Source organism: Dasypus novemcinctus, chromosome 6 (genome assembly GCF_030445035.2).
Source record: "Dasypus novemcinctus isolate mDasNov1 chromosome 6, mDasNov1.1.hap2, whole genome shotgun sequence".
NCBI classification, from domain to species: Eukaryota; Metazoa; Chordata; class Mammalia; order Cingulata; family Dasypodidae; genus Dasypus; species Dasypus novemcinctus.
In genome coordinates, this window is record NC_080678.1 from 23,513,183 (window position 1) to 23,526,415 (window position 13,233).

General features: G+C 46.9%; 1 protein-coding gene across 12 annotated transcripts in view; it reads left to right on the forward strand.

Moving 5' to 3' along the window:
* ABLIM1 (actin binding LIM protein 1) overlaps positions 1 to 13,233 on the forward strand; it is a 316,566-nt gene that overhangs the window by 135,780 nt on the left and 167,553 nt on the right. The window contains exon 1 of one of the 12 annotated variants that reach the window (XR_009186070.2): positions 3,828 to 4,117. The exons of the other annotated variants lie outside the window; for them this stretch is intronic. The gene's annotated coding sequence lies outside the window, so the exon portion shown is untranslated. Of the gene's footprint in view, positions 1 to 3,827; positions 4,118 to 13,233 lie in introns of those variants that run through there. 12 annotated transcript variants of the gene reach the window in all.

Genomic DNA, 13,233 nt, shown 5'->3' on the forward strand with positions numbered 1-13,233 from the left:
CTGCTTGTTGCAGCATCTGCTCATTGTGGCGTCTGTTCATTGTGGCAGCTGTGGCATCTACTTGTTGCAGTGACTGTTCATTGCAGCATCTTGCTGGTTGCAGTGTCTGCTCATTGCGGTGTCTGCTCATCATCTTTAGGAGGCACCAGGAACTGAACCTCGGACCTCCCATGTGGAAGGTGGGCATCCAATTGTTTGAGGCTGCCCACTCCCTGTGGCTATCATTTTATTCTATTTCTCATGGAAATAAATATACACACCTCCTGGGCATCATTTACATGTTAAGTATTCTACTAAGCCCTGGAACTGCACACACTACACAACCCCAAGTAAGGGTAGGCAGTGTGGTAGGAAAAAGATCCTGGCAGACTCTGCAATCCAGCTAAAGACGTTTGAACTTAATTTGGAAAGAAATAGGTAGCTCAGGTTCGAGACTCTAATCATGTCACTTCTAAGGTCCAACCTCCTTAGAGTGGCATTTGAAGCCCTCGGTGACCTATCACTGCCACCCGATGAACATGAATGACCTGATAACCGGCAGCCCTTTTCTCACCCTGTTACCTCTGCTCGGGATGGCCTTTCCTCCTTGCTGCACGTGACCGGTGTTTGCCCTCCTGGAGTCTCCCCTGACCTCCCCAGGCTGCGTGCAGCCTCCCATCTTGGCAGCTCTGGTTCGTTGAGAACATCTGTGCACAGTGTCACCTCCACAGGTGGTAAGCTCCTCCGGAGCAGTGGTTTTCTTATATTTGTACCACTGGTCCAGTGCTGTACCCAGTGACACTCCCTAAATGTCTGAAGTGAGGTTAATACATGGAAGGCAGATAAGGAATTCAGTCTTCAGTTTTCTTTCCAATTCTGCACGAGATGATTTTGAGCACTCTTTTGCCTTCCCGCCCAGTGGTGTGGATGGATGTGTTTTATCTGGAAACCTGGGGTCCTGGGGCCGTGGAGGGATCCTGAAGCAGTAGGTGGCTGATGGCCCTGTGGGAGAGCAGTGAGGAAGTGGAGTGAGCCAGGTTCCTTGTTTTCCAGTTGTAGCATTTCCCTCTCCATTGGCATGCGTTCTACAGAAATGGATGTACACTTGGATTTTTGCCAAATGTGGCTGGATGCTAACAAGCTTTTTTTCGCCAACAAAATGGTTTCTGTCTTTTGGTCACTCGTGGACAAGCCTTGCTTCATTTTGTGAGTGAATGAAAAGGCAGCAGTCAGTTTTGGGGGGGGGGGGGGGGGGGGGGGAACAGCAAACAAAACCATGTCTGTATTATGAAGTCTTATTTCATCCGAGTCGAGTAAGATTGAGGTAAGTTCTTCAGAAATCATCTCTGGAAATAAAAATAAAAAGTACTTCCTTCTAACAAGCCATAAATTTCTTTTTTTTTTTCCTTGAATTCTTTTGCTGTGCTTCTTGCAGCTTTAACTGTGAAGTAGAAAATATCTACTCTGCTTCTACTCTCAAAGCTCTTAATGATTCTGACCTGAGGCAAGGAGACAAAAACAATTAGGTTTTACTCTCCCACATTCCAAAAATAACTTTAGTAATACCCTCTTTGAATATCTGAAAAGTGCAGAGTGGATGTTTTTGTCCTAATGTAGCAGTGTCTGATTATTAGGAGACTTTTGCCATATGACTGTTATTTAGCAACTGAATGCTGGTGACTCATTCGCTTTGACTGTGGTAGGGGAAAATTCTTTCCACAGAAAACACAGGAGGGAAAAACAAAATCTTTCTGAACCTCTATATAGTATTTTCCTTTAGAAAGGACTTCTCTGAAAACGAATAGGCACCAGCTGGTCCTCTGCTAGCCAGTCTTCAGAGCTGCCAGAGGGCCTTTCTAAAGCGTGGGCCCTGTGCTCTATAGCCACCAAGGTATGAGGCAGGCTTAGAACCTTCTAAGGGACCAGTTTGCTTAATAAACTTAAATCTCAGAATTAAAAACTTCCATCCTGAGTAAAAGGGAATTTGCACCAATTGCATTTATAGTACCTGCACTTACTGAGTCTGGACTAGGAACCCAATGCTGTTTTGCTGTCACGTCCCATTAAGGAGGAGAGAAAGAGAGAGAGTGAGAGGGGAAGAGAGAGATACTGCTGCTCTCTTAGCTTGGCGATGAATAACTTGAGAGCAAGGCCTTGGAGAGACATGCCTAAGTGAGGTGCTAATCTATTTCTGCAGCAAAAAAAATCAATAAAATAAGTTCACCTGCTCGGCTGACAGTGCCAAGGAATTCCAGCTCTCTGGTAAATTTTGCTTGTCAGCATCTCCTTAAGGGCTCTGAGGGTGATTAGGGGTGGGAGAAGCAGACAAGTGAGTTTTAGTATGAATGTTGGGGAACGTAAAGCGCTTGTCTCCTGCATGCTCTTGAGCCTGCCCATTGCTCTGGACGGCAGGTTGTGCTGTTCTCATGCTGGTCTCCTGTTTATGAATGGAGGTTAGAGATGCCGCTTAAAGCACTTGGGCGCTTACACTCCGGCTGGCCGCTGACCTAGGAAAAACATGACCCTACAGGGCTGCTGCGGGAGCGGGGAGTGGGGTGGGCGATGTGCGTGTCATAGAAAAGATGACCCAGGGGTTGGAGGGGACTTAGCCCTTACTTACCGGCTGAGACGCCCAAGCTATTAATAGTAAAGCTCTGAGTCACAGATACAGGAATGTCACAGTTGCTTGAGATCTGCTACTGTTACACATCAGAAAACCAGCCACAGAGGCCTGTCTGAGAAGATGGTGAAGAAGTGCTTATTCTCCCCCTCTCCCCAAGCCCCACCGAAACGTCATTTATTTCAGTCGTGAACACCCTCCACGGCAAAGACACGGGCAGGTTGATGTGCTTCCTTCCTCTGTCACCCTGGCTCCCCCCCAGGCCCCACACGTTACAATATTTGCAGTAAACACAGCCTAATGCTGGCTGTGCATTCTGGTTCTGGAAGATGCGGTGGCCATCTGCTGCTCTCTCGGAGCGGTGCTACGTCTGTCTTTTTGTTTCTTGCTCATCGCATTTCTCCCACATGGTGAATGTATATGACGTGTGCTGGGGGCCAGACGATCGGGGTCTGGGAGACAGGTGCTGGGGACGGCCCTGGGAACCCGGAAGTCCCCTGCTCCAGGAGAAGGACCTGCCAGCCTGTGCAGCTGCCGCCGCTGCGTCAGGCCGAGGCTGGCCCTGGGCGTGGACCGCACTGGACCAGCCTGTTCACCTTGCACTTGGTGTCTAGGGTTCCTCCCTCGCCTGTGTGCGTCCAAGGTGATTCTCTAGAAAACACGAATCAAGCCAGGAGAAGTCAGAATCCTACCTAACTGGATAAGTCAGCTTTCCATTTGGTTCCTGAATTTGATCCTGGGTAAGGAATTGAATCCTGAAAGATCTTCCAAACAGGCCTCTCTCTCTCCTTGCCTCAGTCCACCCCTCCCCCGCCCTCAGGTAAAATATGGGGGGAGCACGCCAACCAGCTGCTGTTAGTCATTTATTCTCATTAAAATCAAGTCTCCAGGGCCTGAAAAAGTCGAAGAAAACGAATTTGAAGGAGCCCCCTAGCGTTAGTATCTTTTCCCTTTACTGCTAAGTCTAATTGTATTCATTCGGCGTGCCTGAAAAGCAAGCCCTAAGAAGAGTCGGGAGCAGCTGTAATAGGAAACTGAAAAGCTCGCATTTGACCGGTTTCACTTATGGGAGCAGGGTCGCGCCGTGCCTCGGCCCCCCTCTTCTGGCAATCGTTTGTCAGGCGCTGGCGGGGGCCGGCGCGGGGAGAGCGCGTGCCGCCCGTTTCCCCGGGCTTCCGCGGGAGGAATGCAAGGTGGTGTCAGTGACCCGAGATTAGGACGGTGGAATTTTGCATTTGCTACCGCAGCAGCTGGGGCGAGTGGTTTCGGCCCCAGGGCAGAGTCCGGGTGCGGGGCGCGGCCGCCGCCCCGCAGAGGCAGCGCGAGCCTCGCGCCCCGGCGCCGCGGGAGGGGGCGGGACTCTCGCCAGAGCGCAGCGCTCCGCGGGCGCCCGCCGGGGCTCTTCCTCGCAGCCTCTGCCGCCGCCGCGCTGCCTGCCAGGGCGTGTTTCCACTCCTCGGGTCTGTTCTCTTCGGGGCTGCTCGGCAAAGAACCCGGTTGCCATGGTGAAGGAGAAAGGTAATTAAAAATATCGATCCCCGGGCTGGCTTGCCGAAGTCGGACGGGCCCCGCGGGGCTCGGCCACGGTCGGGGAATGGTCAGGGGGAAGCTGGGCAGACATGTTCTTGGTGGGAGCGTCTATGTCTTGCGAAGTGGCTTTCCATTGAAAGGAGACTTCATTAGGAGCCTTTAATTGAGCGGCGGCGTCTGAAGCTCATCCTATTTCTGGAGTGTTTGCACAGCTGAGCTCCCGGGTGTGTGTTTCTTTTTTGATTGTTATTGCATTTTGCATTTTGGGTTGTGTTTGAGACTTGCCTTCTTTCCCCTAGCCTACCCTTCATTCTCTCCCCACCCACCCACGCAAATCAATAAGTGAATTAAGAATGCCATGAAAGGGTCTCCCCACCAGGTTTGTAGCGTGTTGGGGCATGACCAAGCCTAACCCCGGCTGGTGGAAAGGAGAAGCCGGGCTGTTTTAAAGGTAGCAGGTGTGCTGCGTTTCTAACCTGTCATTTGGGTATTATCCCTATAATCTCTCCACTACACACCTTCTGAAAGATGCGGTACGTGTCAACGGTGACAAAATCACATCATGAGGAGAACATACAAAGGGAGAGGTGGGTGTGCCCTGCACAGGTGCACATTATTTACAACTGGGTGTGGTCCTGAAATGTGCCTTAGATTTTTCAGGATTGAATTGTAGTTTAAATTGTTAATTTATCTGAGAAATGCAAAAGAACATAACAATGTTTATTTTTAATCAAATAATATAGAAACATGTTGTGTATTAAGAAAGCAAATGTTAGAACCAAAAGTAAAAGCTTCTAACCCCTACCCTGTCAATCGCGATTCCCCTTCTCTGTAGAAGTAAAACTGATAGTAGTTAGTGTGTATCCTTTTAAATCTACAGAAAGAATAAAGTAGACACATATGGGGAATATAAAAATGGGGTCATTTTATGATCATTTTTCTAGGACTTGATTATTTCTGTAATAATACACCTTAAGGACCTTCACCAAATGATTTTATAATGTAAATAACTACCTTCTGATTCTGCTCTTTGGTAAGCTTGGACTCATTTTGTCAGATTTTCTTCCTGTGGGGCATACTTTCCTTCACCAGCACAGACATCTGCTCTTTTGGGGCTGTCTTGAACCATTTCAGGAACTTACCTATGCCTACTTTCTCGTAAAGCCCCCCACGGGGGATAAATTTGAAATGAACTTGCTGAACTCAAATTGATCCCTGTTGCTCGAAATTCAGCTTGGTTTTTATTATACTAATGGATGGATAGAGAAATAGAATCATGACAGCTAATAGAGTTAGGGCTGTACCTCGGGACAAAGAGAAACGTGATTCTCCTCCTTCCATTCTGCTCCTATGGACCTTTAATACTAATATCCTTTGTCTTTGATCTTTCCATGAGTAAATGGTAATTAAGTGAAATAATTTGGGTGGGAAGAAAGGTGCTAGCAATATGTTTCCTCTCTCTCTGGGGTACCAGAAGCCTCAGAGTAACTAATACAGATTCTGACATTTACTAGAGGTCATGCCTCCCACCCTTCTAGAACAACTTGTCCCTGATCTGTTGCCAATGGATATGGGAAATTCAGTAATTTAGGAGTGATGGGAAAGGGGATTAGGAAAGTCACTTCCAGTCTGTTTCTGTGGGGCCCACGGATGCTCCAGCCTTGCTTTAGATGTTATATATTGCAGAGCAGTAGTCCCCAAAGAACAGCTCTTGTAAGTTGTTGCAGATGTCCCAGGGCTCAGATTGCCTGGATTCACATTCGCTTTATATGTCAGTGGTCACCTTCTCACTGAAAAGTCACATCCTAGCATTATCTTAACCTTGAGGCACTGATTAAAGGCCTCCTTTTTAATTTTGATATCTGTGTCAGTACACACTGCTGCCTCACTGCTCTGTGATTGCACTGACTTCAGCCAACAGCAGTTTTTGGCAGTTTGGCAGCTACATAAGAGCTTCCATGAAAAGAAGGGAACTTCCTTGTAGCCTTTCAAGGGAGAAGAGCTCTGAGCAGCATGTGGTCCAAGGTTTCATTAGAGCTCAGAAAGGGAAAGTAAACTGCTCAAGGCCACACAGCAGACACGGGACCAAGTGCTTATCCCTTGTGTACCATCCTTTGGTGCCCATGCATAGGCGACTGCACTTAGCATTGGGTTCCAACACCCACTGTCTCCATCGCTAGATTGCGAGCAGACGCTGTCGCCATCTTTGATTTGCAGTGCATAGCTCAGCGTCCTTCATGTTGGAGATCCTCCATAGACAGCTGAAGCAGGTTGACATGTCAGAGCTGAGCCTGGACCCCATGTCTTCTGACTCGATTCAGAAACTTTTCTAGTCCCCTCTGTTTCTTGCCCTGGGAGAATCTTAGCTCCTTCCTTCCTCCTGAAGATGACACGAGTCACCCTTAAACTGGCTCAGATTATGGCAGCATCCGTCTCAAGGAATGGTAGGGCCTTCTGAAGGAGGAGTGTCCCTGTGAAGCTCACGGCTCAGAATGGTTTTGCGATGTTGGTTTGTGCCATCATTTTCTCCACGGTGTAAAGTTCCCATGTGTCTATCTGGTTCAGAGTTGACACCGACTAGAAAGGAATCATGCTGGCAGATAGCACCTCGGCTCGCGCGGAATGACATTTGCCCACATCCTTTGACCCTCATTATCTTTTGTTTTCCTGACCAGGCTCCCATTCGCTTTCAGTTGCAGACACTTATTGATCGGGAATCTTGATGAAATGGTTATTTCTCTCATTTGTTCAAGGGCACCTTACCCTTGCAGTATCCTGTAAGAAAGCAGCACGGGAGATTTTTGTGGGTTTTCCAGTCAATATCTATCCTCCTGTGAACTCTCATCAGCAGATACTCAAGAGGCCCACTCTTTGTTTCAAAGCTATAATTTTCTAGCTTTTGTATGTTCTAGAGCAAGTTTAAAAATACACACCAAGGGATTGTTTCTTTTTCTTAGAGAAAATAAGAATTAGCAAATACTAGAGATTAAGTTATGTAAATACTCATCTAGTTTAAATACTATGAGATGCTTATGGTTTAGAAACTGCATGAGAATATGAGTTTAGTGATGAGGGAGACAAATCTACGTAGATAAGTGTTTTTCATTTGCATGGTTTTCTGTTTGTTTTTTTACTGAATGTTTTTTCCCCACTGTTGGATGATCCAACTTACTTTTAGGATAGAGGGAGACCCATTGAAATGCATTCCAGTCCACCCTCAGTGGAGGAATGTTCACTTTCTACCCAACTTTCAGGCGTGGAGACACACATATACATACACATAGCTCAAATAGTTTCTCTAGAACAGGGCTTCTCAGACCTGCCACTACTGAAATTTTGGACAAGATAATTCCTTGTAATCCTGTCTTATGTCTTGTAGGATGTTTAGCAGTATCTCTTGCCTTTGCCAACTAGATGCCAGTAAAACAATTTCTCGCCCACCCCTCCTCCAACTCATAATCATCAAATGTATCTCCAGACATTGCCAAGTGCCCTTGGGGTGCAGAATTTCCCCCTTGGAGACCACTGCTGTGGAGTGCAGTGGGGCTCTGAGTCATCCTAGGCACGGTTCTCTTGAGGCCTAGGTGATAGTGCTTCTCTGATCTAGTTAGATGAAGTCTCTTGAGCAGAGAAGGAGAGAAATGTGAAAAATCCTTAACAGAAGCCAACCAGACCATGACACCTTCCCCTTGAAGCCTGAAAGGTTTTGACAGAAACAAATGTTTCAGATAATAAAGCTGCACAGTCATGAATAAAGGTCATCTCTCTTCCTTATTTATGTGCCTTAGCTCCCAGCTCATTTCAGTTGCTGAAAATGGAATGATTGTGTTCACCAAAGCAGATGTGTCTACACAGATGTTTTAGCTCCATTCCTCATTCACTTTCCTTTTAGATTCTATTACTCCCCCACCTCTCTCACCACCACCACCCATTCTGACCAGGAAATGTCGTTTGCAATCACCATCTCTTACCTGCATCCTCTGTGTTAGGTAGGTGTAGAGTACTCAGTGAAATTGCATGGACTTGAAGACATACTGGCCACCATCAAGTTCATTACCTCTACTGAGAAAGCATTACAGGCTCACAAATAACTTGTGTGAAGTAGATGTTTAAAAAAAGATTCAGATACTGTGTTTTGGAAGGCCAAAGGCGGGAGATTTAGCTTCCAAACAGTATGTGGATCAGGAAAGGCTCAGTAAAGGAGGTGGCTCTTCAGCTGAGCTTTCAAAAGGGGAATATGTGGGCAAAGAATAAATTGGAGTGAAAAGGAAATGATATATTTGAGAGAATTGATGTACCTGAGAGCAGATTGGCTGCAGGTAATGGGAGGATGAGTGAAGTTAAATGATCTTAAGGTTTTGACTCCAAATAGTTCAGACGCTGGTGTTAGGTGGGGATCAGGCTTGGAAAGGGTGGTGGTGGGTGTGGGAGGCAGGTGGTATGGTGGGGGTTGCTTGGGCAGTGGGGATGGGAAAGAGGTTAAGGTGGGGGCCTGGGAGAGAGGTGCTGTATGGGAATGTGGGAGAAAAGAGTGGGAGAAAGGAGCTCGATGAGGGGGGATGGGAGAGAGGAAATGACAACTTGAGTTTTATAAACCTAGAGCCAGTGTTGGGGATAAGGGACTGAGGAGTGATTAGAAGGGAATAGCCCAGCTTTTATCTCGAGTAGGTCTCTGAGATTTCTCCACAAATTTATGTAAATTTGCTTGACCTGCCATAAGGAAGATGATGTTAGAAACAGGCCTTGTATCCTCTGGAATAGCAGGAGGTACTTCAGATGTTGGGCGTTAACAGGGAAGCGACACCATGGCTGGTCACGCGCTGCTGTGCCAAGCATCCTTTAAGGTTTGCAAGTAGCCCCTTCTCACTAGGTCTGAAAGCCATTTTAATCTTGTTCTTGGCAGCTCCGGAGAACAGAGACATACTGTGCCTCAAATGTGCCCTACAGACTGGCACCAAATTAATCCTCCTAGAACAGCGTATCACTTCCCAGCTTAAAAAGCTTAAAGAGTGATACCATAAAGTTCAAGACTTCCCGCTTGCCATTTAGGATTCTTCTCCACCCCCTCCCATCTAAGTAAATGTCCTTCTCAGCCAGCCTTGTTTTGTTTTTCTTTTCAATGTTATCATTTAGTCTTCCGGTTATTGAACACATACTAAATAGCAGGGTTTGTGCTGAGAGTTTTACGAATACTGTCACTAAGCTTTCAACAACCCAAGGCTGGCCATGTTCTCCCCATTTTATAGATGAGGAAAAGGAAGCTCAAAGGAATTTAGAAACTTGTCAAAGATTATTTAGCTGACAAGTAGAAGAGCTGAGTTTTCTATCCAGTCCTATCCGGCTAAAAACCGATGCTAATTGTACTTATGCTGTCCCCACCTCCATTTTTCATATTTGGATGATTGGGGGGTAGCATTTTCCCTTGCCAACCTGAGTCATACTGTCCCTCCTAGCCTCATGAGAAATACATAGAGTCTCCTTTTCTGTATTTACCAAAGACTTAACTCAAGTTCTCCTTCCTTCATGAAGCTGCTCAAAGGCCCATCCCCTCTCTAAATCCTTCTAGAATTACAGAGAAGTTAAACAATCCAGGCTCCTGCCCAGCTTAAGGGAAAACTGTTGCCTTTCAAGTCTTTGTTGACTTCAGGTCCAGTCTCTTTTTTTTTAAAATTTATTTCTCTCTCCTTTCCATCCCCCCCCACAAGTTGTCTGCTCTCTGTGTCCATTCACTGTGTGTTCTTCTGTGTCTACTTGAATTCTTGTCGGTGGCCCTGGGAATCTGTGTCTCTTTTTGTTGTGTCATCTTGCTGTGTCAGCTCTCCGTGTGTGCGGCACCACTCCTGGGTAGGCTGAACTTTTTTCACATGGGGCAGCTCTCCTTACAGGGCACACTCTTTGCGCATGGGGCTCCCCTATGCGTGGGACACCCCTACATGGCCCTCCTTGCATGCATGAGGACTGTACATATGTCAGCTTCACCGCACAGGTCAGGAGGTCCTAGGTTTGAACCCTGGACCTCCCATGTGGTAGGCAGACACTCTATCCATTGATCCAAATCCACTTCCTCAGGTCCAGTCTTGAACAACCACCTTTAGAGCTGTGATGTATCATGCCTCTAATGGTATCTGCTCCTCCCCAAACACCCCCACTCAGGTGCTGACACACTGCCCTCAGGCCATCAAAACCCATTTCCCTTCCACCCACAGGGAAGTCTGCCAGCAGCAGGTCTTTCTCTGTAGGGTTTTAGTTCCTCATACATCTCCTCACTGGCCTTCCCTCTTCGGTGTATAATAGTTTTTTGGGTTTTTTAAAAAGATTTGTTTATTTAATTCCCCCCCTCCCCCGGTTGTCTGTTCTCTGTGTCTATTTGCTACGTCTTGTTTCTCCGCTTCTGTTGTCATCAGTGGCGTGGGAAGTGTGGGCGGCGCCATTCCTGGGCAGGCTGCACTTTCTTTCGCGCTGGGCGGCTCTCCTTACGGGGCACACTCCTTGCGCGTGGGGCTCCCCTACGCGGGGGACACCCCTGCACGGGACGGCACTCCTTGCGCTCATCAGCACTGTGCATGGGCCAGCTCCACATGGGTCAGGGAGGCCCAGGGTTTCAACCGCGGACCTCCCATGTGGTAGACGGACGCCCTAACCACTGGGCCAAGTCCGTTTCCCCGGTGTATAATAGTTGCTTGTAGATTCAGTTTTCCAATCCTGTCTTCAGGTCAATGTTTAATGCCCCACTCCTACCCCACTCCTGGATTTGTCTGGGTTCTTCATCTTTTCCTTAACTTGAAAAGCCCCAAGTTTTTCAAGGGTCTCCAGTCACAAGGACCATTTGTAAGAGTTCTAAAGGGAAGCTTAATAGATTCAAGGAGATACCAAGATGCCACAAACTTCAGAATAAATTGTCTTGATTGGTGACCTATTCACAGAATTCACTTGTGACCTTTGATCTTTGGGGGAAGGAAGCTCCAGTTTTTGCCATCATATTCCACTTGGAAGAAACAGATCCAAGTATAAACTCATCTTACTATTTCATAAAAGAAGGTGCTGCTCTTACTGGGAAGTATGACTCCTGCCCAGTTTATATAATGGGATTTCCATGGCTAAGGAAAGGATTTCACGCTTACAAAAACAAAACAACAATAAAAACATAGCAAATTCCCTTTCTTCTGCCACCTACTCATTGATATCTAAAACACGTTTAACCAGAAAGAAAGAAAGACTTCATTTCCACAATTAGAGTTAAGACGGAATGTGTAAATAAATCTGAGAGAAGGAACACATTGATCTAAATTTACCCAAAGCTCTTGAGAGTAATTTTTGATTAGAGAGGTGAACTCAGAAAACATGCATATGTATAGTAGGGATGGGCTGGAGGTTGGGCCTGCCTGTGTGCTAGCTATGCCTAGACTGTGGGAAGGTGCCCTGCCTCCTGCCTCTCTTATTTTCCCACCAGGGGACCATGAAGGATAAGACAACCAGTGCTGTATCACCAAGATCCCCTTTTAAAGAACAGCAGATTGACTTTTCCAAATTCCTGCTGTGGGAGACTCACACTCCGGAGAGGAAAGCCTTGGCATCTGATTGACTTTGAGGAGTTGTCACTTTCACAGCCCCGAGGGGGCTGCTGGTATGGTGTGCCTCTCATAGGCTGCAGTTGAAATGCTGACTGTTTTCCTGAGCCAGCTAGAAAGCCAGAGGACTCTTCAGAAGGCTCAGTGAGCAGCAAGAAGTGCAGGATTTCTTCCCATTGTGGCTGAGCCGGCTCTCGGGCACCCAGCAGTAGAAACCAGCCCAGCCTACTATTACATGGTATGTCAGTCTGATGGTGACTCATACCGAGAAGTATGTTTATCCCAAACTGGCAGGAGCAGTGTTTTCAGGGCAAATTCTGTTGATAGTGGGGAGGGCAAATATTTGTTAGGAATGACCTCCTTTCTCTGAAACACTGTATTTGTGTTCAAACTGACACCTGATTAATGCCCTTAGCTGCAGTGTGCCCTGGGGAGCCTCAGGGAGGGAGTTCCTCTCTCCCGTCACAGTCAAACAGGCTGACCTGTTGGAATACCTGGACTTGACCATGAAGATGCTGGCCTTCTTCCTACTTCCAGGGAAATTACTCTCCAGGCAGTGGCTCTCAAATGTTAGCACGCCTCCCAAGCCCCTGGAGGGCTTATTAAAACAGGCTGCTGGGCCTGCCCCTGGAGTTTCTGATTGCGTAGGTTTTGGGTGGGAGGGACCTGAGATTTTGCATTTCCAACAATTGGCAGGTAATGTTGGTGCTGCTGGCCCACCGACCACACTTGGATGTTGTTTAGGTAATCTATGGTTTCTGTGGGTAAAATGATCAGCCTGCAGGTAGATAAGTTGGAATTTTTATGTAAGTTGCCTCTCCATTCCCTTTCACAAACTTTACCTTACTCATGATGCACTGATGACGAAGAGAAGGCAAAACATCAGCTCCTTCTGATATTCCTGCAGATAGACTGAAGCTGTATTTCATAATAAAGAAGACCTTCTGGGAGATACATGGCCAAGAAACTGCTGTCAGAATATGATACTGGCTGTGCAGAGGGTGGGCATGGGGGGGGGTGGAGGGAAGCTACAAAGCATCTTTTCATGGGAGCGAGCCAAAGCTCAGCTGGGCTTGGGAGAGGGGGCACTACTTGAGTCGAGGCAGTTGTGCCATTCTTGAAGCAGCGTTCACATTTCTCTGAGGGTTAGGTGAGCATTTTTACTGGGGTTCATGAGCTCATTAGAATCGGGTAGATTCATTAGAAGTCTTGTTTCACATGGACTTCAACTCTCTCTTTAGTCTTTGAGGCACTAGGATGATAATATTACAACTTGGACTGTTTCAACCACTACCACTATATTCTGTCTATATTCTAGCTGCCTATGTTTTTTTCTGCTGTTGTTTACTTGGAACATTAGGGGATGGAGAAGTTAAAGAAAAATTAAGCAAAACAGAGTGAATGGTAGAAAAAGGGAATAAAGTTATGCCTCACCAGAGTCCTAGTGTCTAATAGGAAATGGGAGCAAGGGCTGAGTACCCTCCAGAAAAATGGGAGTACTCAGGTCCATAAAGGGTCCATAAAGGCAGGACTTGT